This window comes from Oncorhynchus nerka, linkage group LG24, assembly GCF_034236695.1.
Source record: "Oncorhynchus nerka isolate Pitt River linkage group LG24, Oner_Uvic_2.0, whole genome shotgun sequence".
Taxonomy (NCBI): domain Eukaryota; kingdom Metazoa; phylum Chordata; class Actinopteri; order Salmoniformes; family Salmonidae; genus Oncorhynchus; species Oncorhynchus nerka.
In genome coordinates, this window is record NC_088419.1 from 8,179,160 (window position 1) to 8,203,637 (window position 24,478).

The window sequence follows — 24,478 nt, forward strand, 5'->3', positions numbered from 1 at the left end:
GTGTGTGTGTGTGTGTGTGTGTGTGTGTGTGTGTGTGTGTGTGTGTGTGTGTGTGTATGTATGTGTGTGTGTGTGTGTGTGTGTGTGTATGTGTGTGTGTGTGTGTGTATGTATGTGTGTGTGTGTGTGTGTGTGTGTATGTATGTGTGTGTGTGTGTGTGTATGTATGTGTGTGTGTGTGTGTGTGTGTGTGTGTATGTATGTGTGTGTGTGTGTGTGTATGTATGTGTGTATGTGTGTGTGTGTGTGTGTGTGTGTGTGTGTGTGTGTGTGTGTGTGTGTGTGTGTGTGTGTGTGTGTATGTATGTGTGTGTGTGTGTGTGTGTGTGTGTGTGTGTGTGTGTGTGTGTGTGTGTGTGTGTGTATGTGTGTGTGTGTGGTGGCAAATGTGATTTGATTTGTGTGTGCGCTATGAGTGTTGCAGTGGGCCTTGCACCTCCTAACCATAATTTGATTAATCTGATTGCATGTAATCTAATAAAGTGCAGATTATTTCCAGTGGTGTTGACTCATTGACCTCCCTGTCTGTCTGGATCACTAAAATACAGCGTTTTTGCAAATCACAAATATCAAGCTACTGGCCAATGAGAAGCAACACGATCATTAATACTGAGAATGAGGCCTAATGCTGAGAAAACTGGGGGTCAAAAACCAATACAGAGGTGCTGTGGCGCAAAAACGTGTTCTTCCACAATTTAGCATTTATTGCAATGTATTGATTTACGTGTCAAGGACGCTTATCTTTTCACTTTCTGTGAAAGCTAAAAAATGTTTGTTTTTTTAAGTTTTTAAATTATATCATGCTGGCAATGCGTAGCGTGGTATACATGTAGTTGTCATAGCCAGATAGGAGATGGTGAAGTAAGGGAATGTGGGGCAGGTCGGGTCTGGCCTGCTTGGCTTGGCTGGCTGTCTGGCTGCAAGGAACAGGAGAAGCCAGTCAATGATCACCTAAAGGAGAAGATGGATTATGTTTCCAGTGACCTTCTAAATCCAGGGTTTCATCCATGTCCCATTCACTACAGCCTGGGAACACTACCAGCTCACTATCCCTCCCTTTCTTGCTCTATTGGTTTTCAGTCCCAAGTGGCTCTCCTATTGTCCCTGCCCCATCTCTCTCGCTCTCTCTCTCTGTCTCTCTCTCTCGCTCTCTCTCTCTCGCTCTCTCTCTCGCTCTCTCTCTCTCGCTCTCTCTCGCTCTCGCTCTCTCTCTCTCGCTCTCTCTCTCTCTCGCTCTCTCGCTCTCTCTCTCTCTGTCTCTCTCTCTCGCTCTCTCTCTCTCGCTCTCTCTCTCGCTCTCTCTCGCTCTCTCTCTCTCTCTCTCTCGCTCTCTCTCTCTCGGCTTAGGGACCTAAGTGGCTCCTCTCTCCTGGATGGATGCTGTCTTCAGTAACCTCCAAACCCCAGGCGATACATCATTCTGTGCCATTGGTTTTCCAAGCCAGTGGCTTGCAACTTCCCTCTAACCTCTTCTCCTTTCCTCATCTCCACACCTCCCCCTCTCCCCTCGCACCTCTCACCCTCCTCCCCTCACTGGGTTCGACATAGTTCACCCCCCATGAATAAATCAGCAGGTCCGTGCTCCCAGGATGCACTGGGGCATGCCTGAACACAACACGCTCCTCAGGGGTCCCTCGTGGATTAGCTTTGTCTCGCCTTCCTGGTGTTGTTATGCCTCATTCCTTCCTTTCTGACGCTACCTTTATACCAGTCTCTAGACACACGCATTGTCCCATGCTATTCTTTCTTCGGCTACTGTCCCATTCTTTCTTCGGTTTACTTTCCCATTCTTTCTTCGGTCTACTGTTCCATTCTTTCCTGAGTCCACTGGCCCATTCTTTCTTCGGCTACTGTCCCATTCTTCCCTCGGTCTACTGTCCCATTCTTTCTTCGGTCTACTGTCCCATTCTTTCTTCGGTCTACTGTCCCATTCTTTCTTCGGTCTACTGTCCCATTCTATCTTCGGACTACTGTCCCATTCTTTCTTCGGTCTACTGTCCCATTCTTTCTTCGGTCTACTGTCCCATTCTTTCTTCGGTCTACTGTCCCATTCTATCTTCGGTCTACTGTCCCATTCTTTCTTCGGTCTACTGTCCCATTCTATCTTCGGACTACTGTCCCATTCTATCTTCGGTCTACTGTCCCATTCTATCTTCGGTCTACTGTCCCATTCTTTCTTCGGTCTACTGTCACATTCTTTCTTCCGTCTACTGACCCATTCTTTCTTCCGTCTACTGTCCCATTCTTTCTTCGGTCTACTGTCCCATTCTTTCTTCGGTCTACTGTCCCGTTCTTTCTTCCGTCTACTGTCCCATTCTTTCTTCGGTGTACTGTCCCGTTCTTTCTTCGGTCTACTGTCCCATTCTTTCTTTGGTCTACTGTCCCGTTCTATCTTCGGTCTACTCTCCCATTCTTTCTTCGGTCTACTGTCCCGTTCTTTCTTCGGTCTACTGTCCCATTCTATCTTCGGTCTACTCTCCCATTCTTTCTTCGGTCTACTGTCCCATTCTATCTTCGGTCTACTGTCCCATTCTTTCTTCGGTCTACTGTCCCATTCTTTCTTCCGTTACTGTCCCATTCTTTCTTCGGTGTACTGTCCCGTTCTTTCTTCGGTCTACTGTCCCATTCTTTCTTCGGTCTACTGTCCCGTTCTATCTTCGGTCTACTCTCCCATTCTTTATTCGGTCTACTGTCCCATTCTTTCTTCGGTCTACTGTCCCATTCTATCTTCGGTCTACTCTCCCATTCTTTCTTTGGTCTGCTGTCCCATTCTTTCTTTGGTCTACTGTCCCATTTTTTCATCGGTCTACTGTCTCAATTCTTTCTTCGGTCTACTGTCCCATTCTCATCATCATGTCTCCCTCTTCCTCCTCATCAGCATGTCTCCCCCTTCCTCCTCATCATCTTGGTTCCCTCTTCCTCCTCATCAGCATGTCTCCCTCTTCCTCCTCATCATCTTGGTTCCCTCTTCCTCCTCACCAGCATGTCTCCCTCTTCCTCCTCATCATCTTGGTTCCCTCTTCCTCCTCATCAGCATGGTTCCCTCTTCCTCCTCATCATCATGGTTCCCTCTTCCTCCTCATCATCATTGTTCCCTCTTCCTCCTCATCATCATGGTTCCCTCCTCCTCCCCATCATCATGGTTCCCTCTGCCTCCTCATCATCATGGTTCCCTCTTCCTCCTCATCATCATGTCTCCCTCTTCGTCCTCATCATCATGGTTTCCTTTCAGAAGGGAATAGGGCTCTGGTCTAAAGAAGTGCACTCTGTAGGGAATAGGGCTCTGGTCTAAAGCAGTGCACTCTGTAGGGAATAGGGCTCTGGTCTAAAGAAGTGCACTCTGTAGGGAATAGGGCTCTGGTCTAAAGCAGTGCACTCTGTAGGGAATAGGGCTCTGGTCTAAAGCAGTGCACTCTGTATGGAATAGGGCTCTGGTCTAAAGCAGTGCACTACATAGGGAATAGGGCTCTGGTATAAAGAAGAGAGGGAGACATTTTGGAGACAGATTGGTCTACTGGCAGGATCCAGGCATCCCAAACCACCCTTTTCACACGTCTAAAAACCCATCCATACTCAGTGCTATACTTCTTTCATTGTAACTCGGATCAACTGCTACAGAAGTGTTACAGAGTTAACCATCGACATCAGGTGTGTGTGTGTGTGTGTGTGTGTGTGTGTGCGTCTTACAGAACTATCCATTGACTTCAACTTTATCTCCATTCTATTACCTCCCAGGACAGAGAGAGACAGAGAGAATGAAGAGAGACAGAGCGGGAGACAGGGAAAGAGACAGAGAGTGAGACAGAGAGGGAGACAGAGCGGGAGACAAAGCGGGAGGTAGAGAGAGACAGAGCGGGAGGCAGAGCGGGAGGCAGAGCGGGAGGCAGAGAGAGACAGAGAGAGACAGAGCGGGAGGCAGAGCGGGAGGCAGAGAGAGACAGAGAGAGACAGAGCGGGAGGCAGAGCGGGAGGCAGAGCGGGAGGCAGAGCGGGAGGAAGAGCGGGAGACAAAGAGAGACAGAGAGGGAGACAGAGCGGGAGGCAGAGCGGGAGGCAGAGCGGGAGACAGAGAGAGACAGAGAGAGACAGAGCGGGAGGCAGAGAGGGAGACAGAGAGAGACAGAGCGGGAGACAGAGCGGGAGGCAGAGTGGGAGGCAGAGCGGGAGACAGAGCGGGAGGCAGAGCGGGAGACAGAGAGAGGCAGAGCGGGAGGCAGAGCGGGGGGTAGAGCGGGAGACAGAGAGAGGCAGAGCGGGAGACAGAGCGGGAGGCAGAGCGGGAGACAGAGAGAGGCAGAGCGGGAGGCAGAGCGGGAGGCAGAGCGTGAGGCAGAGCGGGAGGCAGAGCAAAAAGCACAGCAATCTACACACAATACCCCATAATGACAAAGCCTAGAAATAACTTAATTGCATAAGTGTTCAGACCCTTTGATATGAGTCTCGAAATTGAGCTCAGGTGCATCCTGTTTCCATTGATCATCTTTGAGATGTTTCTACAACTTGATTGGAGTCCACCTGTGGTAAATTCAATTGATTGGACATGATTCGGAAAATCACACCTGTCTATATAAGGTCCCACAGTTGTCAGTGCATGTCAGAGCAAAAGAGATCGAGGCACAGGATTGTGTCGAGGCATAGATCTGGGGAAGGGCACCAAAAAATGTCTGCAGCTTTGAAGGTTGTCGAGACCACAGTGGCTTCCATCATTCTTAAATAGAATAAGTTTGGAACCACCAATACTCTTCCTAGAGCTGGCCCAGCCAAATTGAGCAATCTGGGGAGAAGGACCTTGGTCAGAGAGGTGACCAAGAACCCGATGGTCCCTCTGACAGATCTCCAGAGTTCCCCTGTGGAGATGGGAGAACATTCCAGAAAGCAACCATCTCTGCAGCTCTCCACCAATCAGGCCTTTATGGTAGAGTGGTCAGGCAGAAGCCACTATTCAGTAAAAGGCACATGACAGCCCGCTTGGAGTTTACCATCCCTACTCCTAAAGACTCTCAGACCAAGAGAAACAAGATTCTCTGATCTGAGGAAACCAAGATTGAACTCTTTGGCCTGAATGCCAAGCATCACGTCTGGAGGAAACCTGGCACCATCCCTACGGTGAAGCATGCTGGTGGTAGCATTATGCTGTGGGGATTTTTTTCAGCTGCAGGGACTGGGAGACTAGTCAGGATCGAGGCAAAGATGAACAGAGCAAAGTACAGCGAGATCCTTGACGAAAACCTTCTCCAGAGTGCTCAGGACCTCAGACTGGGGCGAAGCTTCACCTTCCAACAGGACAACGACCCTAAGCTCACAGCCAAGACAACGCAGGAGTGGCTTTGGGACAAGTCTCTGAATAGCCTTGAGTGGCCCAGCTAGAGCCTGGACTTGAACCCAATCGAACATCTCTAGATAGACCTGAAAAAAGCTGTGCAGCAACGCTCCCCATCCAACCTGACAGAGCTTGAGAGGCTCTGTAGAGAACAGTGGGAGAAACTCCCCAAATACAGGTGTGACAAGCTTGTAGCGTCATACCCAAGAAGACTCTAGGCTGTAATCGCTGCCAATGGTGCTTCAAAAAAGTACTGAGTAAAGGTGCTGAATATTTAATTAAATTTGATATTTCAGTTTTTCTATTTTGAAAAAATATTCCAAAATGTAAAATAACTTGTTTTTGCTTTGTCATTATGGAGTATATTGTGTAGATACATTTTTGTTTTTATTGAATATGGCTGTAACGCAACAAAATGTGGAAAAGGTCTAGGGGTTTGAAAACTTTCCGAATGCACTGTTTGTGTAGCCTGGGTGCTGTTGTGTTTTCTGACATGGCCCTGGGGGTAGACGGTGGCTGATGAGAACACAGCAGCTTCCACCTCCACCTGTAAGCAGCATGTCACCGGTACAAGTGGGGCTATGGCCACTCACCCTCTACACTCCACTAGCAGGGCTGATGCATATTGATACAGGGCTGCCGTGTGCTTGGGGATACAACCCTATTAGACAGCAGGCAGCAGCCAGCCAGGAAACATTTCCTTGTGTCAGCCTGCTGCCAATCAAGCAACTGACCTCAGCAAGCGAGGGCAGGCATTATCAGCCCAGCCCCAAGGCCAGCCGTTGAAGATGCATTGGAATACCGACGTGTCTTATCGGTCAGGGCTGTTTTTCCAGGCCTGCTTTATCCTGCTGCCACGACTATGAAAACAGACAGCTAAATTCTTTCTCTCTCTGGCTATGACTGAGCAATCAGTAGTCTACCATGAAGCTGTGACGCAATGGTAAGATATAATACATGCGCTAGACAGGTGAAGAAGAAGAGCTAGACCAGTGAAGAAGAAGAGCTAGACCAGTGAAGAAGAAGAGCTAGACTAGAGGAGAGGAAGAGCTAGACTAGTGAAGAAGAAGTGCTAGACTAGTGGAGAAGAGGAGCTAGACTAGTGGAGAAGAGGAGCTAGACTAGAGAAGAAGAAGAAGAAGAAGAAGAGCTAGACTAGTGAAGAAGAAGATCTAGACTAGTGAAGAAGAAGAGCTAGACTAGAGAAAAAGAGCAAGAGCTAGACTAGAGAAGAAGAGGAGCTAGACTAGAGAAGAAGAGGAGCTAGACTAGAGAAGAAGAAGAAGAAGAAGAGCTAGACTAGTGAAGAAGAAGATCTAGACTAGTGAAGAAGAAGAGCTAGACTAGAGAAAAAGAGCAAGAGCTAGACTAGAGAAGAAGAAGAAGAGCTAGACTAGAGAAAAAGAGCAAGAGCTAGACTAGAGAAGAAGAAGAAGAGCTAGACTAGAGAAAAAGAGCAAGAGCTAGACTAGAGAAGAAGAGGAGCTAGACTAGAGAAGAAGAAAGAAGAAGAGCTAGACTAGAGAAGAAGAAGAAGAACAGCTGGACTAGAGAAGAAGAAGAAGAAGAAGAAGAAGAAGAAGAAGAAGAAGAAGAAGAAGAAGAAGAGCTAGACTAGTGAAGAAGAAGAATAGCTAGACTAGAGAAGAAGAAGAAGAAGAAGAGCTGGACAAGTGAAGAAGAAGATCTAGACTAGTAAAGAAGAAGAAGAAGAAGAAGAATAGCTAGACTAGTAAAGAAGAAGAAGAAGAAGAAGAAGATCTAGACTAGTGAAGAAGAAGAAGAAGCGCTAGACTAGTTAAGAAGGAGCACTAGACTAGAGAAGAAGAAGAAGATCTAGACTAGAGAAGAAGAAGAAGGTCTAGACTAGAGAAGAAGAAGAAGATCTAGACTAGAGAAGAAGAAGAAGGTCTAGACTAGAGAAGAAGAAGAAGATCTAGACTAGTGAAGAAGAAGAAGAAGCGCTAGACTAGTTAAGAAGAAGCACTAGACTAGAGAAGAAGAGGAAGATCTAGACTAGTGAAGAAGAAGATCTAGACTAGAGAAGAAGAAGAAGAAGCGCTAGACTAGTGAAGAAGAAGCGCTAGACTGGTGAAGAAGAAGCGCTAGACTGGTGAAGAAGAAGATCTAGACTAGTGAAGAAGAAGAAGAAGAAGTGCTAGACTAGTGAAGAAGAAGAAATAGATTAGTGAAGAAGAGCAAGACTAGTGAAGAAGAAGAAGAGCTAGACCAGTGAATAAGAAGAGCTAGACTAGTGAAGAAGAAGATGATGATCTAGACTAGAGAAGAAGAAGAAGAAGAAGAAGAGCTAGACTCGATAAGAAGAAGATCTAGACTAGTGAAGAAGAAGAAGAAGAAGAGCTAGACTAGAGAAGAAGAAGAAGATCTAGACTAGAGAAGAAGAAGAAGATGATGATCTAGACTAGAGAAGAAGAAGAAGAAGAGCTAGACTAGAGAAGAATAAGAAGAAGAGCTAGACTAGAAAAGAAGAAGAGCTAGACTAGAGAAGATGAAGAAGAAGAAGACCTAGACTAGAAAAGAAGAAGAAGACGAGCTAGACTAGAGAAGATGAAGAAGAAGAAGACCTAGACTAGAAAAGAAGAAGAAGACGAGCTAGACTAGAGAAGATGAAGAAGAAGAAGACCTAGACTAGAAAAGAAGAAGAAGACGAGCTAGACTAGAGAAGAAGAAGAAGAAGAAGAGCTAGACTAGAGAAGAAGAAGAAGACGAGCTAGACTAGAGAAGAAGAAGAAGAGCTAGACTAGAGAAGAAGAAGAAGACGAGCTAGACTAGAGAAGAAGAAGAAGAGCTAGACTAGAAAAGAAGAAGAGCTAGACTAGAGAAGAAGAAGAGCTAGACTAGAGAAGAAGAAGAAGACGAGCTAGACTAGAGAAGAAGAAGAAGAGCTAGACTAGAGAAGAAGAAGAAGAAGAGCTAGACTAGAGAAGAAGAAGAAGAGCTAGACTAGAAAAGAAGAAGAGCTAGACTAGAGAAGATGAAGAAGAAGAAGACCTAGACTAGAAAAGAAGAAGAGCTAGACTAGAGAAGAAGAAGAAGACGAGCTAGACTAGAGAAGAAGAAGAAGAGCTAGACTAGAGAAGAAGAAGAAGACGAGCTAGACTAGAGAAGAAGAAGAAGAGCTAGACTAGAGAAAAAGAAGAGCTAGACTAGAGAAGAAGAAGAGCTAGACTAGAGATGAAGAAGACAAGCTAGACTAGAGAAGAAGAAGAAGAAGACCTAGACTAGAGATAAGAAGAAGAAGATGAAGAGCTCAACTAGAGAATTAAGAAGAGCTAGACTAGAGAGAAGAAGAAGAAGAGCTAGACTAGAGAAGAAGAAGAAGAAGAAGAGCTAGACTAGAGATAAGAAGAAGATGAAGAGCTCGACTAGAGAAGAAGAAGAAGAGCTAGACTAGAGATAAGAAGAAGAAGATGAAGAGCTCGACTAGAGAAGAAGAAGAGCTAGACTAGAGAGAAGAAGAAGAAGAGCCAGACTAGAGAAGAAGAAGAACATGAGGAAGAAAAAGAAGAAGAGCTTGACTAGTGTTGTGTGGCAAGTGTTATTCTAAACACAATTCTTCATGAATCATCTTCATCTTAAACCGTTATATGTACTGCTATGCCATTGGTACAGAACCTGAATCAAGCACATGAATCGTCTTCCTAAATGGTTCTCTTACTGCTCTCCTATCTCCTTATTAAAATACTACTGTAGTCCTACAGTATGATTTTACATGTTAACCAACACAGATGTGTGTAATGGAATGGGGACTGTACTGTAGATTGATCCTATTGATAACTACTACTGTCATCAACACTATGTCATCAACACTATGTCATCAACACTATGTCATCAACACTATGTCATCAACACAATGTCATCAACACAATGTCATCAACACTATGTCATCAACACTATGTCATCAACACTATGTCTATGTCATCAACACTATGTCATCAACACTATGTCATCAACACAATGTCATCAACACTATGTCATCAACACTATGTCATCAACTCTATGTCATCAACACAATGTCATCAACACAATGTCATCAACACTATGTCATCAACACTATGTCATCAACACTATGTCATCAACACAATGTCATCAACACAATGTCATCAACACTATGTCATCAACACAATGTCATCAACACAATGTCATCAACACTATGTCATCAACACTATGTCATCAACACTATGTCATCAACATTATGTCATCAACACAATGTCATCAACACAATGTCATCAACACTATGTCATCAACACTATGTCATCAACACTATGTCTATGTCATCAACACTATGTCATCAACACTATGTCATCAACACAATGTCATCAACACTATGTCATCAACACTATGTCATCAACTCTATGTCATCAACACAATGTCATCAACACAATGTCATCAACACTATGTCATCAACACAATGTCATCAACACAATGTCATCAACACTATGTCATCAACACAATGTCATCAACACAATGTCATCAACACTATGTCATCAACACTATGTCATCAACACTATGTCATCAACATTATGTCATCAACACTATGTCATCAACACTATGTCATCAACACAATGTCATCAACATTATGTCATCAACATTATGTCATCAACACTATGTCATCAACACAATGTCATCAACACTATGTCATCAACACAATGTCATCAACACTATGTCATCAACACTATGTCATCAACACAATGTCATCAACACAATGTCATCAACACTATGTCATCAACACTATGTCATCAACACAATGTCATAAACACAATGTCATCAACTCTATGTCATCAACACAATGTCATCAACACTATGTCATCAACACAATGTCATCAACACTATGTCATCAACAATGTGTCATCAACACTATGTCATCAACACAATGTCATCAACAATGTGTCATCAACACTATGTCATCAACACAATGTCATCAACACAATGTCATCAACAATGTGTCATCAACACTATGTCATCAACACTATGTCATCAACACAATGTCATCAACACTATGTCATCAACACTATGTCATCAACACAATGTCATCAACACTATGTCATCAACACTATGTCATCAACACTATGTCATCAACAATGTGTCATCAACACTATGTCATCAACACAATGTCATCAACACAATGTCATCAACAATGTGTCATCAACACTATGTCATCAACACTATGTCATCAACACTATGTCATCAACACTATGTCATCAACACTATGTCATCAACACAATGTCATCAACACTATGTCATCAACACTATGTCATCAACACTATGTCATCAACACTATGTCATCAACACAATGTCATCAACACTATGTCATCAACACTATGTCATCAACACTATGTCCACTAGGCCCTAATCCTTTCTAATTGTATTATCAGGAGCCATCATCACTGTCTCAGATTACTGTACAACGCAGACTAGCATGAAACACACACACACAATACACAGAGACAGAGACACAGAGTAACAGAGAGAGACACAGAGAGAGACACACAGAGAGACACAGAGAGAGACACACAGAGAGACACAGAGAAACACACACACACAATACACAGAGACAGAGACACAGAGTAACAGAGAGAGACACAACGAGAGACACACAGAGAGACACAGAGAGAGACACACAGAGAGACACAGAGAAACACACACAGAGAGATACAGAGAGAGACACACGAAGAGACACACAGAGAGACACAGACAGAGACACAGAGAAACACACAGAGAGACATGCAGAGAGACGCAGAGAGAGACACACAGAGAGACACAGAGAAACACACACAGAGAGATACAGAGAGAGACACACGAAGAGACACACAGAGAGACACAGACAGAGACACAGAGAAACACACAGAGAGACATGCAGAGAGACGCAGAGAGACGCGGAGAGAGACACAGACAGACAGAGAGATAGACACAGAGACTCTGTAATCAACACTGCTAGCTAGCTAGCCAGCTAGCCCCTGAATCAACAACGCAGCCAGCTATTTGTCGTCCTTAATGTAGGAGACACTGCTAGCTAGCCAACAGCTAGCCAACGTCTACCGATTAGAACTCAACAACCCGGTCGCATTCCGCCTCGCTCCACAGGTAGTATCACATTTTCATTTCATTTCATTACAGTACAACGGTTTGATTTGTTTGATCGTAGCTAGCTACATAGCTAGCTACATAGCCGTCTCTGTATCAAAGATAATTGTGTAGTCTAGTGCGATTTTCTAGGTTACCTAGCCAGCTATTGTCGTTCTTTTAACGCAACGTAACGTAATCAACACTGCTAGCTAGCCAGCTAGCCACCGAATCAACAACGCAGCCACTGCCAGCTAGCCTACAAAGTCAACAACGCAGCCACTGCCAGCTAGCCTACTTCAGCAGTACTGTATCATTTTTAATCATTTTAGTCAATAAGATTCTTGCTACGTAAGCTCAACTTTCTAAACATTCGAGACGTGTAGTCCACTTGTCATTCCAATCTCCTTTGCATTAGCGTAGCCTCTTCTGTAGCCTGTCAACTATGTGTCTGTCTATCCCTGTTCTCTCCTCTCTGCACAGACCATACAAACGCTCCACACCGCGTGGCCGCGGCCACCCTAATTTGGTGGTCCCAGCGCGCACGACCCACGTGGAGTTCCAGGTCTCCGGTAGCCTCTGGAACTGCCGATCTGCGGCCAACAAGGCAGAGTTCATCTCAGCCTATGCCTCCCTCCAGTCCCTCGACTTCTTGGCACTGACGGAAACATGGATCACCACAGATAACACTGCTACTCCTACTGCTCTCTCTTCGTCCGCCCACGTGTTCTCGCACACCCCGAGAGCTTCTGGTCAGCGGGGTGGTGGCACCGGGATCCTCATCTCTCCCAAGTGGTCATTCTCTCTTTCTCCCCTTACCCATCTGTCTATCGCCTCCTTTGAATTCCATGCTGTCACAGTTACCAGCCCTTTCAAGCTTAACATCCTTATCATTTATCGCCCTCCAGGTTCCCTCTGAGAGTTCATCAATGAGCTTGATGCCTTGATAAGCTCCTTTCCTGAGGACGGCTCACCTCTCACAGTTCTGGGCGACTTTAACCTCCCCACGTCTACCTTTGACTCTTTCCTCTCTGCCTCCTTCTTTCCACTCCTCTCCTCTTTTGACCTCTCCCTCTCACCTTCCCCCCCTACTCACAAGGCAGGCAATACGCTCGACCTCATCTTTACTAGATGCTGTTCTTCCACTAACCTCATTGCAACTCCCCTCCAAGTCTCCGACCACTACCTTGTATCCTTTTCCCTCTCGCTCTCATCCAACACTTCCCACACGGCCCCTACTCGGATGGTATCGCGCCGTCCCAACCTTCGCTCTCTCTCCCCCGCTACTCTCTCCTCTTCCATCCTATCATCTCTTCCCTCTGCTCAAACCTTCTCCAACCTATCTCCTGATTCTGCCTCCTCAACCCTCCTCTCCTCCCTTTCTGCATCCTTTGACTCTCTATGTCCCCTATCCTCCAGGCCGGCTCGGTCCTCCCCTCCCGCTCCGTGGCTCGACGACTCACTGCGAGTTCACAGAACAGGGCTCCGGGCAGCCGAGCGGAAATGGAGGAAAACTCGCCTCCCTGCGGACCTGGCATCCTTTCACTCCCTCCTCTCTACATTTTCCTCTTCTGTCGCTGCTGCTAAAGCCACTTTCTACCACTCTAAATTCTAAGCATCTGCCTCTAACCCTAGGAAGCTCTTTGCCACCTTCTCCTCCCTCCTGAATCCCCCTCCCCCTCCCTCCTCCCTCTCTGCAGATGACTTCGTCAACCATTTTGAAAAGAAGGTCGACGACATCCGATCCTCGTTTGCTAAGTCAAACGACACCGCTGGTTCTGCTCACACTGCCCTACCCTGTGCTCTGACCTCTTTCTCCCCTCTCTCTCCAGATGAAATCTCGCGTCTTGTGACGGCCGGCCGCCCAACAACCTGCCCGCTTGACCCTATCCCCTCCTCTCTTCTCCAGACCATTTCCGGAGACCTTCTCCCTTACCTCACCTCGCTCATCAACTCATCCCTGACCGCTGACTACGTCCCTTCCGTCTTCAAGAGAGCGAGAGTTGCACCCCTTCTGAAAAAACCTACACTCGATCCCTCCGATGTCAACAACTACAGACCAGTATCCCTTCTTTCTTTTCTCTCCAAAACCCTTGAACGTGCCGTCCTTGGCCAGCTCTCCCGCTATCTCTCTCAGAATGACCTTCTTGATCCAAATCAGTCAGGTTTCAAGACTAGTCATTCAACTGAGACTGCTCTTCTCTGTATCACGGAGGCGCTCCGCACTGCTAAAGCTAACTCTCTCTCCTCTGCTCTCATCCTTCTAGACCTATCGGCTGCCTTCGATACTGTGAACCATCAGATCCTCCTCTCCACCCTCTCCGAGTTGGGCATCTCCGGCGCGGCCCACGCTTGATTGCGTCCTACCTGACAGGTCGCTCCTACCAGGTGGCGTGGCGAGAATCCGTCTCCTCACCACGTGCTCTCACCACTGGTGTCCCCCAGGGCTCTGTTCTAGGCCCTCTCCTATTCTCGCTATACACCAAGTCACTTGGCTCTGTCATAACCTCACATGGTCTCTCCTATCATTGCTATGCAGATGACACACAATTAATCTTCTCCTTTCCCCCTTCTGATGACCAGGTGGCGAATCGCATCTCTGCATGTCTGGCAGACATATCAGTGTGGATGACGGATCACCACCTCAAGCTGAACCTCGGCAAGACGGAGCTGCTCTTCCTCCCGGGGGAAGGACTGCCCGTTCCATGATCTCGCCATCACGGTTGACAACTCCACTGTGTCCTCCTCCCAGAGCGCTAAGAACCTTGGCGTGATCCTGGACAACACCCTGTCGTTCTCAACTAACATCAAGGCGGTGGCCCGTTCCTGTAGGTTCATGCTCTACAACATCCGCAGAGTACGACCCTGCCTCACACAGGAAGCGGCGCAGGTCCTAATCCAGGCACTTGTCATCTCCCGTCTGGATTACTGGAACTCGCTGTTGGCTGGGCTCCCTGCCTGTGCCATTAAACCCCTACAACTCATCCAGAACGCCGCAGCCCGTCTGGTGTTCAACCTTCCCAAGTTCTCTCACGTCACCCCGCTCCTCCGCTCTCTCCACTGGCTTCCAGTTGAAGCTCGCATCCGCTACAAGACCATGGTGCTTGCCTACGGAGCTGTGAGGGGAACGGCACCTCAGTACCTCCAGGCTCTGATCAGGCCCTACACCCAAACAAGGGCACTGCGTTCATCCACCTCTGCCCTGCTCGCCTCCCTACCACTGAGGAAGTACAGTTCCCGCTCAGCCCAGTCAAAACTGTTCGCTGCTCTGGCCCCCCAATGGTGGAACAAACTCCCTCACGACGCCAGGACAGCGGAGTCAATCACCACCTTCCGGAGACACCTGAAACCCCACCTCTTTAAGGAATACCTAGGATAGGATAAAGTAATCCCTTAAAAGATTTAGATGCACTATTGTAAAGTGGCTGCTCCACTGGATGTCATAAGGTGAATGCACCAATGTGTAAGTCGCTCTGGATAAGAGCGTCTGCTAAATGACTTAAATGTAAATGTAAATGTAATGTAAATGAGACTCAGAGACATAGACCGAGACACAGAGACAGAGACACAGAGAGATCTGAGAGAAGACGGTTATTTCTGTATAGTGCTGCTTTTCATTTTGAGTGAGAAGCATCCTTCCATTCACTGGGAGTATATCGTGTGTGTGTGTGTGTGTGTGTGTTGCTGCAGCAGCTGTACACTGTAGTCCCAGCCATTAGAGTGCCTGACTCCTGCTGCTACAACCTGACTATAGCTCTCCTCTGACTCCCTCTTGGCGACACACACGAGAGAGAGAGAGAGAGAGAGAGAGAGAGAGAGAGAGAGAGAGAGACAGAGAGAGAGACAGAGAGAGAGAGAGAGAGAGAGAGAGACAGAGAGAGAGAGAGAGAGAGAGAGAGAGATACGGAACTGAACAAAACTGTACTCCTTTGATTCTGTCTCCGCCACTTCTCTGATAAGAATTAATTAATCATGTTGTGAGTAGTTCACTTAAGAGAGAAAAAGGGAGTTGACAAAAAAGACTTGTCTGTTTCATCTTCCCCACACAGAGAATTTAAGATCCACGGAACACCATTGCAAAGATGTTTGAATATTCAGATGTGGCACCTCCTCTCCCTCTAATTCTTTTGGCAGTTTACAATAGTCCACACTTTTCTATTTGGAATCAGTATGCTCTTGTCATTAAAAATTCTGTGCAATCATTGTCAGGATGTACAGTATACACAGTACGTTGAAAGCTACAGGGATAATGGATCTAGTATTTACAACATCGGTGCCATATATGTAGATATGTACACTTCAGGTATTTGAGGCTATATACTCATGCCTCAAAACCCACTGCAACGGGAAAAAAAACAATTTAAAAAAGTAACTCTCAGTGTTTCACACGCCTATAAACTAAATCCTCATCTAATCCAGTAACAAAAATACACTGACTTTAACGACCAATGATGGGGTAGACCAATTGCACAACACGTAGCATCCTATGTGCCAATATCCGCACCGTTCCAACACACAGGCACAACACAGCCTATGCGCAATGTGCGCGCTTTCAATTTGGTTACCCTAAAAGCCACAGTCCAACACTATATTTTTGACCGTTTTAACATGCAAGTCAATTTGCGTTGACAATGTGCATTTAGGCAGTTGATACATTTTCTCCTAAATCAATAAGCACTCCTTTCACTCCGCGCTGAGATATGATCGCATGGGAAGAACACGAAATACCAGAGCTACATGGTTGGATGCGTAAAGAAAAGGACAGTTGGTTACTTTTGTAAAATAATATCTAAAATACAAAACATGTCTTACCTGCGAATTCCTGACAATACAAACGTTGTTTGACATGTACAGCCACTTGCTTGTATTTCTGTTGACATTATTGTCGTTTGGTGTGAGACCAATGATAGTCCTTGTCTTTGAAAATGATTCACCTGATCTGACCGAGTCGGTTAGAGTCGTTATTTCACTGCGTTCATTTCAATGAGGGAATAGGTCTCGGCGTGGCGGTTGATATGTCGCCTATTGATTTCTCTCAACTCTCAAAAAAATGTATCTTGTTTATCGATCCTCTGGCTTCGAAATGAATGAAACGAAATAATACGATACAGGAGTCTTATGTTCAGGAATGACATTTATGACGGATCAATTAGAAAACGGTGTAGCTCGCAGACCGATCGCACCGGAGGAAAAGAGAAGAAACGTCACTCAAAACCAACTCGGTGTTCTCAGAGCGAAATGGCAATGCGTCTCCAAGACCGCTTTCCTTGTGCGGGTCAACATTTAATAGGGTTCGTGACATTACACGTCAACGTTCCCTTGGCATGTATCTAGAGAGACTTTTAGCCTATAACTAGTTTTGTATGTGTTTATAAAAACAAACTTTGAAGAAAAATATCACAGCCAAGTAGTATCGTCTCCCATCCTTTTACAATTTGTCTTCTTATATATATATTTAAAAGATTGTGTAGTTTGCGAGCTCCGTACAGTATCCCACCAGACGTGTATCCGCCCTCATCGAGATAATTGTGTAATTTTATCGTGAAGTGTGCTGCTAGTTCATCCAACTCTCATGCCTAATGTTAACAGCATCCTGACACTGTTTGTATAATATGTTTCTGTTCGCGAGTCTGGCAGTGGTAAACCTATAGGTTATATCACTGGCGTACTGGACACCCGGCTACACAGGGAGAACTGTATAGGAAGCTCTGGGACAGGTCATCGGGATACTGGGACAGACAATACATTGGTAGATGCAAACAGATCAATAGTTCTTGAGGGCTCAAAAAAAAAGAAGCTGTTTTCTTCATAGTGGTGAACCGGTGTTTGAGTGGTGTGGTTGCAATATCAACAACAGTCCCTTATATCTGGTATGTCTTGGTTTAAATTGACTGCGTTTAAATTGTGTGCAGCGCAATGGACATCTAATGCACAGTGTGTCAGGAGGACTTCAGAAGACCAGGGGAGTCTCTCAAGTGTTTTTGAGGGTGGACTGACTGTGTTATTTGTTATTAATAGACTGGTTTTACACACAACAACACTCTATCCAAGCTAGGAGAGAGGATGGCTCATGTCATGCAAGTTCAGGTAGGCTATACAGGTCAGTTGTCTATTTAAAAATATATATATATTTGTTGCTGATTAGTATTATGTTGTATAAAAAAATGTATTTTACAATCTGCAATGTTTAAATTTCCAACTTTAATTACTGAACAAATAATGACATCATTGCTACCAGCCAGCAGTCTTAATCATGGTGGTCTGAATTCACGTTGTGAAATGTTGGGCTTTGAGAAAATGATGACTGAATAGGCTACTGTCTGCATTGTCTGGCACCACGGAAAACCTATCAAGGATTTGATAAGCAGCCGCATAGACATGCCTCAATCCCAGGGACATTGATCGGTAGCCTATAGGCCTAGTTCGTAAGCGGCTGTCTTGCAAGTTATTTTATTTTATTTTAGTGGGGCGAACTCTGATTCTGCTGTGGGCAATATAGAATCTGTTTCAATTCACAACACTGCAATATAGAATGTGTTTCCATCCACAGCACTGCAATATAGAATGTGTTTCAATCCACAACACTGCAATATAGAATGTTATTCAATCCACAACACTGCAATATAGAATCAAATAAAATACAATTTATTTATATAGCCCTTTGTACATCAGCTGATATCTCAAAGTGCTGTACAGAAACCCAGCCTAAAACCCCAAACAGCAAGCAATGCAGGTGTAGAAGCAATGTGTTTCCATCCACAACACTGCAATATAGAATGTGTTTCAATCCACAGCACTGCAATATAGCATGTGTTTCAATCCACAACACTGCAATATAGAATGTGTTTCAATCCACAGCACTGCAATATAGAATGTGTTTCAATCCACAACACTGCAATATAGAATGTGTTTCCATCCACAGCACTGCAATATAGAATGTGTTTCCATCCACAGCACTGCAATATAGAATGTGTTTCAATCCACAGCACTGCAATATAGAATGTGTTTCAATCCACAACACTGCAATATAGAATGTGTTTCAATCCACAAAACTTCACAATAACTGCCACACACACAAACAGACAGTTTTGTATTTCTATCCTTGTGGGGACCAAATAAATTGATTCCCATCCAAAATCCTATTTACCCTAACCCTAAAAATAACCCTAACCTTAACCTTTAACCTATCGATAAGCCTAACCTTAACCCCAAACCGCTAACCATAATCCTAAACCTAACCGGAACTCCTAACCCTGACCCCTAACCCTATACCAAACCCATAAATATAACCCCTAAACATAACCCCTAAACCTAACCGCTAACCCTTAAACCTAACCCGTAAACCTATCCCCTAAACCTAATGCCTAACCCCTAAACCTAACCCTTAAACCTAACCCCTAAACCTAAACCTAACCCTTAAACCTAACCCCTAAACCTAAGCCTTACACCTAACCCTTAAACCTAACCCTTAAACCTAACCCATAAACCTATCCCCTAACCCCTAAACCTAAAATGTCCCCACTTGTCAGAATTGTCCTTGTTTTACTATCCTTGTGAGGACTTCTGTTACCTTCAAGGATAGTTAAAGACAAACACACATACTGGTGACAAATTGCTTATGTGTGTGGAAACATGACGGAGACCATTCATCAACACATATCTCAAGCTCAGAGGCATCCTGGTGAATTACTTCACTATAAACTGACGCACAGGAATTCTTTATGAAACATACACACACACACACGAACATGTGCACACACACACACATAGATTGGTTTTCATTCACAGTTATGAAAACGGGAGACATTGGGGTTCTTCCTCACGTTGGTTGTTGACGACGTTACAGCTGACTTCTCGTCTTTGCAGCTAGAAAAATATCAACGGAACATGTCAAGTGTTGGTCCCATGTTTCATGAGCTGAAATAAAAGATCCCAGAAATGTTCCATACACACATTTTCTCAATTTATTTTGCACAAATTTGTTTACATCCCTGTTAGTGAGCATTTCTCCTTTGCCAAGATAATCCATTCACCTGACAGGTGTGGAATATCAAGAAGCTGATGATTAAACAGCACGGTCATTACACAGGTGCACCTTGTGCTGGGGGACAATAAAAGGCCTCTCTAAAATGTGCAGTTTTATCACACAACGCAATGCCACAGATGTCTTACGTTTTAAAGGGACCATGCAATTGGCATGTTGACTGCAGGAAATGTCCACCAGAGCTTTTGCCAGATAATTGAATGTTAATTTCATCACCATATGCCCCTTCCAACGTTGTTTTAGAGAATTCTGAAGTACGTCCAAAACAGCCTCACAAACGCAGACCACGTGAATGGTGTTGTGTCGGCAAGAGGTTTGCTCAACGTTGTGTACAGAGTGCCCCATGGTGGCGGTGGGGTTATGGTATATACAGGCATAAACTACGGACAACGTACACAATTGCATTTTATTGACAGCAATTTAATTGAACAGAGATACCGTGACGAGATCCTGAGGCCCGTTGTCGTTGCCATTCACCCACCAACATCACCTCATGTTTCAGCATGATAATGTACGGCCTTAATGTCTCAAGGATCTGTACACAATTCCTGGAAGCTGAAAATGTCCCAGTTCTTCCATGGCCTGTATACTCACCAGACATGTCACCCATTGAGCATGTTTGGGATGCTCTGGATTGACACGTTCCTGTTCCCGCCAATATCCATCAACTTCCCACAGCCATTGGAGAGGAGTGGGGACAACATTCCACAGGACACAATCAACAGCCTGATCAACTCTATGTGAAGGAGATGTGTCGCGCTGCCTGAGGCTAATGCTAAACAATGCTACCTAATATAATGTTTACATACCCTACATTATTCATCTCATATGTATACGTATATACTGTACTCTATATCATCTACTGCATCCTTATGTAATACATGTATCACTAGCCACTTTAACTGTGCCACTTTGTTTACATACTCATCTCATATGTATATACTGCACTCAATACCATCTACTGTATCTTGCCTATGCCGCTCTGTACCATCACTCATTCATATATCTTTATGTACATATTCTTTATCCCCCTACACTTGTGTGTATAAGACAGTAGTTTTGGAATTGTTAGTTAGATTACGTGTTGGTTATGTTAAGAGTAAATGAGTGAAGAGGTGTGGAGTCAGGCGCAGAGAGCAAAAGATGTGGGAAAAACAACACGCTTTAATGTCCCGGAAACATAACATGAACAAAAGTGGAAACACAAATGAACAGAAATATAAACGGACAGCGTGAAACCCAAATGCCAACAAAAATACACTCAAACAAGAAAACAGGCGAACAAGCCCGCACGAAACAGAAGCGGGCTGAACAGACTATATATAACCCTATCCTAACAACCAAACAAGAAACAGGTGCTACCAATTAGACAGAACTAAACGAACACAGAACAACGGATCGGCGATAGCTAGTAGACCGGCGACGACGACCGCCGAGCGCCACCCGAACAAGAAGGGGAATCACCTTCGGTAATATTCGTGACAGTACCCCCCCGCTGACGCGCAGCTCCCGCAGCGCGCCGACGCTGGCCTCGGGGACGACCCGTGGGCCGAGGCGCTGGGCGATCCGGACGGAGGCGATGGAATTCACTCAACATAGATGGGTCTAGAATATCCCTCACCGGAACCCAGCACCTCTCCTCCGGACCGTACCCCTCCCAGTCAACGAGGTACTGCAAGCCCCTCACCCGGCGTCTCGAGTCCAGAATAGCTCGTATCTTGTACGCCGGGGACCCCTCGATGTCCAGAGGTGGCGGAGGAACCTCCAGAACCTCATCTTCCTGCATGGGACCAGCTACCACCGGCCTGAGAAGAGACACATGAAATGAGGGGTTTTAATACGATAATACGAAGGAAGTAATAATCGATAACAAACCTCATTTATTCTCCTCAGGACTTTAAATGGCCCTATACACTGCGGACCCAGCTTCCGGCAGGGCAAGCGGAGGGGCAGGTTTCGGGTCGAGAGCCAGACCCTGTCCCCAGGTGCAAACACGGGGGCCTCACTGCGGTGATGATCAGCGCTCTTCTTCTGCCTTATACTCGCTTGGCGTAATGACTCTTGGACCGCCCTCCAGGTCTCCTTAGAGCGCTGTACCCACTCCTCCACCGCAGGAGCCTCAGTCTGGCTCTGATGCCATGGTGCCAGGACTGGCTGGTACCCCAACACGCACTCAAATGGTGACATGTTGGTAGAGGAGTGGCTTAGTGAGTTCTGGGCTATTTCTGTCCAGGGAATATATCTCGCCCACTCCCCTGGCCGGTCCTGGCAATACGACCGCAGAAACCTACCCACCTCCTGGTTAACTCTCTCCACCTGCCCATTACTCTCCGGGTGATACCCTGAGGTCAGGCTGACCGAGACCCCCAGACATTCCATAAATGCCCTCCAAACACGGGAGATAAATTGGGGGCCCCGATCAGAAACTATATCCTCGGGCACCCCGTAGTGCCGGAAGACATGGGTGAAAAGAGCTTCCGCAGTCTGTAGGGCCGTAGGGACACCGGGCAATGGGATAAGACGGCAGGACTTAGAGAACCGATCCACAACGACCAGGATTGTAGTGTTACCCTGAAAGGGGGGAAGGTCAGTAAGAAAATCCACCGATAGATGGGTCCACGGCCGCTGTGGAACGGGAAGAGGTTGTAATTTACCTCTTGGCAGGTGTCTAGGAGCCTTACTCTGGGCGCACACCGAACAGGAGGAAACATAGAATCGCACATCCCTCCTCAAAGTGGGCCACCAGTACTTCCTCTCAAGACCTCTCACTGTCCTAAAAATACCTGGGTGACCCGACGAGGGTAGACAATGAGCCCATCGAATCAATTGATCACGGACAGCCAGCGGCACGTACCTACGACCCTCCGGACACTGTGGAGGCGCAGGTTCCTCCCTTAGCGCCCGCTCGATGTCCGCGTCCACATCCCATACTACTGGTGCCACCAGTTTAGCTGCCGGAATAATGGGAGTAGGATCGATGGACCTGTCCTCAGTGTCATAGAGTCTTGACAGCGCGTCAGCCTTAGTGTTGAGGGAACCTGGTCTATACGAGATAGTGAAACGAAATCTAGTGAAAAACATGGCCCACCTTGCCTGACGAGGATTCAGTCTCCTAGCTGATCGGATATACTCCAGGTTACGATGGTCAGTCCAGATAAGGAAAGGGTGCTTAGCCCCCTCAAGCCAGTGTCTCCACACCTTCAGGGCCTTAACCATAGCCAACAACTCCCTATCCCCCACATCATAATTCCGCTCCGCTGGCCCGAGTTTCTTCGAAAAAAAGGCACAGGGGCGGAGCTTCGGTGGCGCACCCGAACGCTGTGAGAGCACAGCCTCGGATGCATCCACCTCTACTATAAACGCCAAAGCAGGGTCCGGATGTGCCAACACCGGCGCCTCAGTAAACATCGCCTTCAACTTATGAAAAGCTCCGTTCGCCTCTGCTGACCACTGCAAACGCACCGGCCCCCCCTTCAGCAGTGAGGTAATAGGGGCAGCTACCTGACCAAAACCCCGGATAAACCTCCGGTAGTAATTGGCAAATCCCAAGAACCGCTGCACCTCCTTTACCGTGGTCGGAGTCGGCCAATTACGCACGGCCTTTACGCGGTCACCCTCCATTACCAAACCAGAGCTGGAAATGCGATAACCCAGGAAGGAAACTGATTGTTTGGAAAACTCACATTTCTCCGCCTTCACATACAGGTCATGCTCCAGCAGTCGTCTAAGAACCTTGCGCACAAGAGATACATGCGCAATGCGTGTAGCGGAGTAGATCAAAATATCGTCAATATACACCATTACACCCTGTCCGTGCAGGTCTCTGAGAATCTCATCCAAGAAGGATTGAAATATAGCTGGAGCATTCTTTAAACCGTATGGCATGACAAGGTACTCATAATGGCCAGATGTAGTGCTAAATGCAGTTTTCCACTCATCTCCCTCCCGAATACGCACCAGATTGATTATAAGCACTCCTGAGATCCAGTTTAGTGAAGAACTGCGCTCTGTGAAATGATTCCACTGCCGTAGCAATGAGAGGTAGTGGGTAACTAAAACCCACTGTGATGGAATTTAGACCTCTATAATCAATACACGGACGTAAACCACCATATTTTTTCTTCACAAAAAAGAAACTCGAAGAGACAGGTGACATGGAGGGCCGAATATACCCCTGTCCCAGAGCCTCGGTGATATAAGTTTCCATAGCCACCTTCTCCTCCTGGGACAAAGGATACACATGACTCCTGGGGAGTGCAGCGTTACCCTGGAGGTTTATCACGCAATCCCCCTGCCTATGGGGTGGTAATTGGGTCGCCTTTTTTTTACTGAAAACGATAGCCAAATCGTCATACTCAGCTGGAATGCGCACGGTGGAAACCTGGTCTGGACTCTCCACCGTTGTCGCACCGATGGAAACCCCTACACACCTGCCTGAACACTCATCAGACCACCCCTGTAGAGTTCCCTGTTTCCACGAAATCGTAGGATTATGAATAGCTAGCCAGGGAATCCCCAGTACAACTGGAAACGCAGGTGAATCGATAAGGAACAAACTAATTCGCTCCTTGTGATTCCCCTGCGTAATCATCTCCAACGAAATTGTGTCTCTCTTCACCAGCCCTGACCCTAATGGTCGACTATCTAAAGAGTGCACGGCAAAAGGGGGGTCTACTTTACTAACGGAATCCTCAACCTCTGAGCGAGTCCGCGATCTATAAAGTTTCCAGCTGCGCCTGAATCTACCAGTGCCTTATGCTGGAGAGAAGGAGAATAATTAACCTCATAGTCCGACCAAACCCGTATGCGGTAGCGTAACTACAGCCTCAAGCTCATTAGCATAACGCAACGTTAGCGATTTCTAAAAATCGCAAATGAAATGAAATAAATATGCCTGTTCTCAAGCTTATCCTTTTCTTAACAATCCTGTCGTCTCAGATTTTCAAAATATGCTTTAGAACCAGAGAAAATCACTAATTTGTGTAAGAGTGGTGTTAGCTAGCTTAGCATTAGCGTTAGCATTTAGCACG

At 46.0% G+C, this 24,478-nt stretch overlaps 1 protein-coding gene across 1 annotated transcript in view; it reads right to left on the reverse strand.

Annotated features, from left to right (window-relative positions):
• The window catches only part of syndig1l (synapse differentiation inducing 1-like), a 141,070-nt gene extending 124,259 nt beyond the window's left edge, over window positions 1–16,811 (reverse strand). The window contains exon 1 of the mRNA XM_065008584.1: window positions 16,217–16,811. The gene's annotated coding sequence lies outside the window, so the exon portion shown is untranslated. The remainder of the gene's footprint in view (window positions 1–16,216) is intronic.
• Window positions 16,812–24,478: the final 7,667 nt, after the last annotated feature.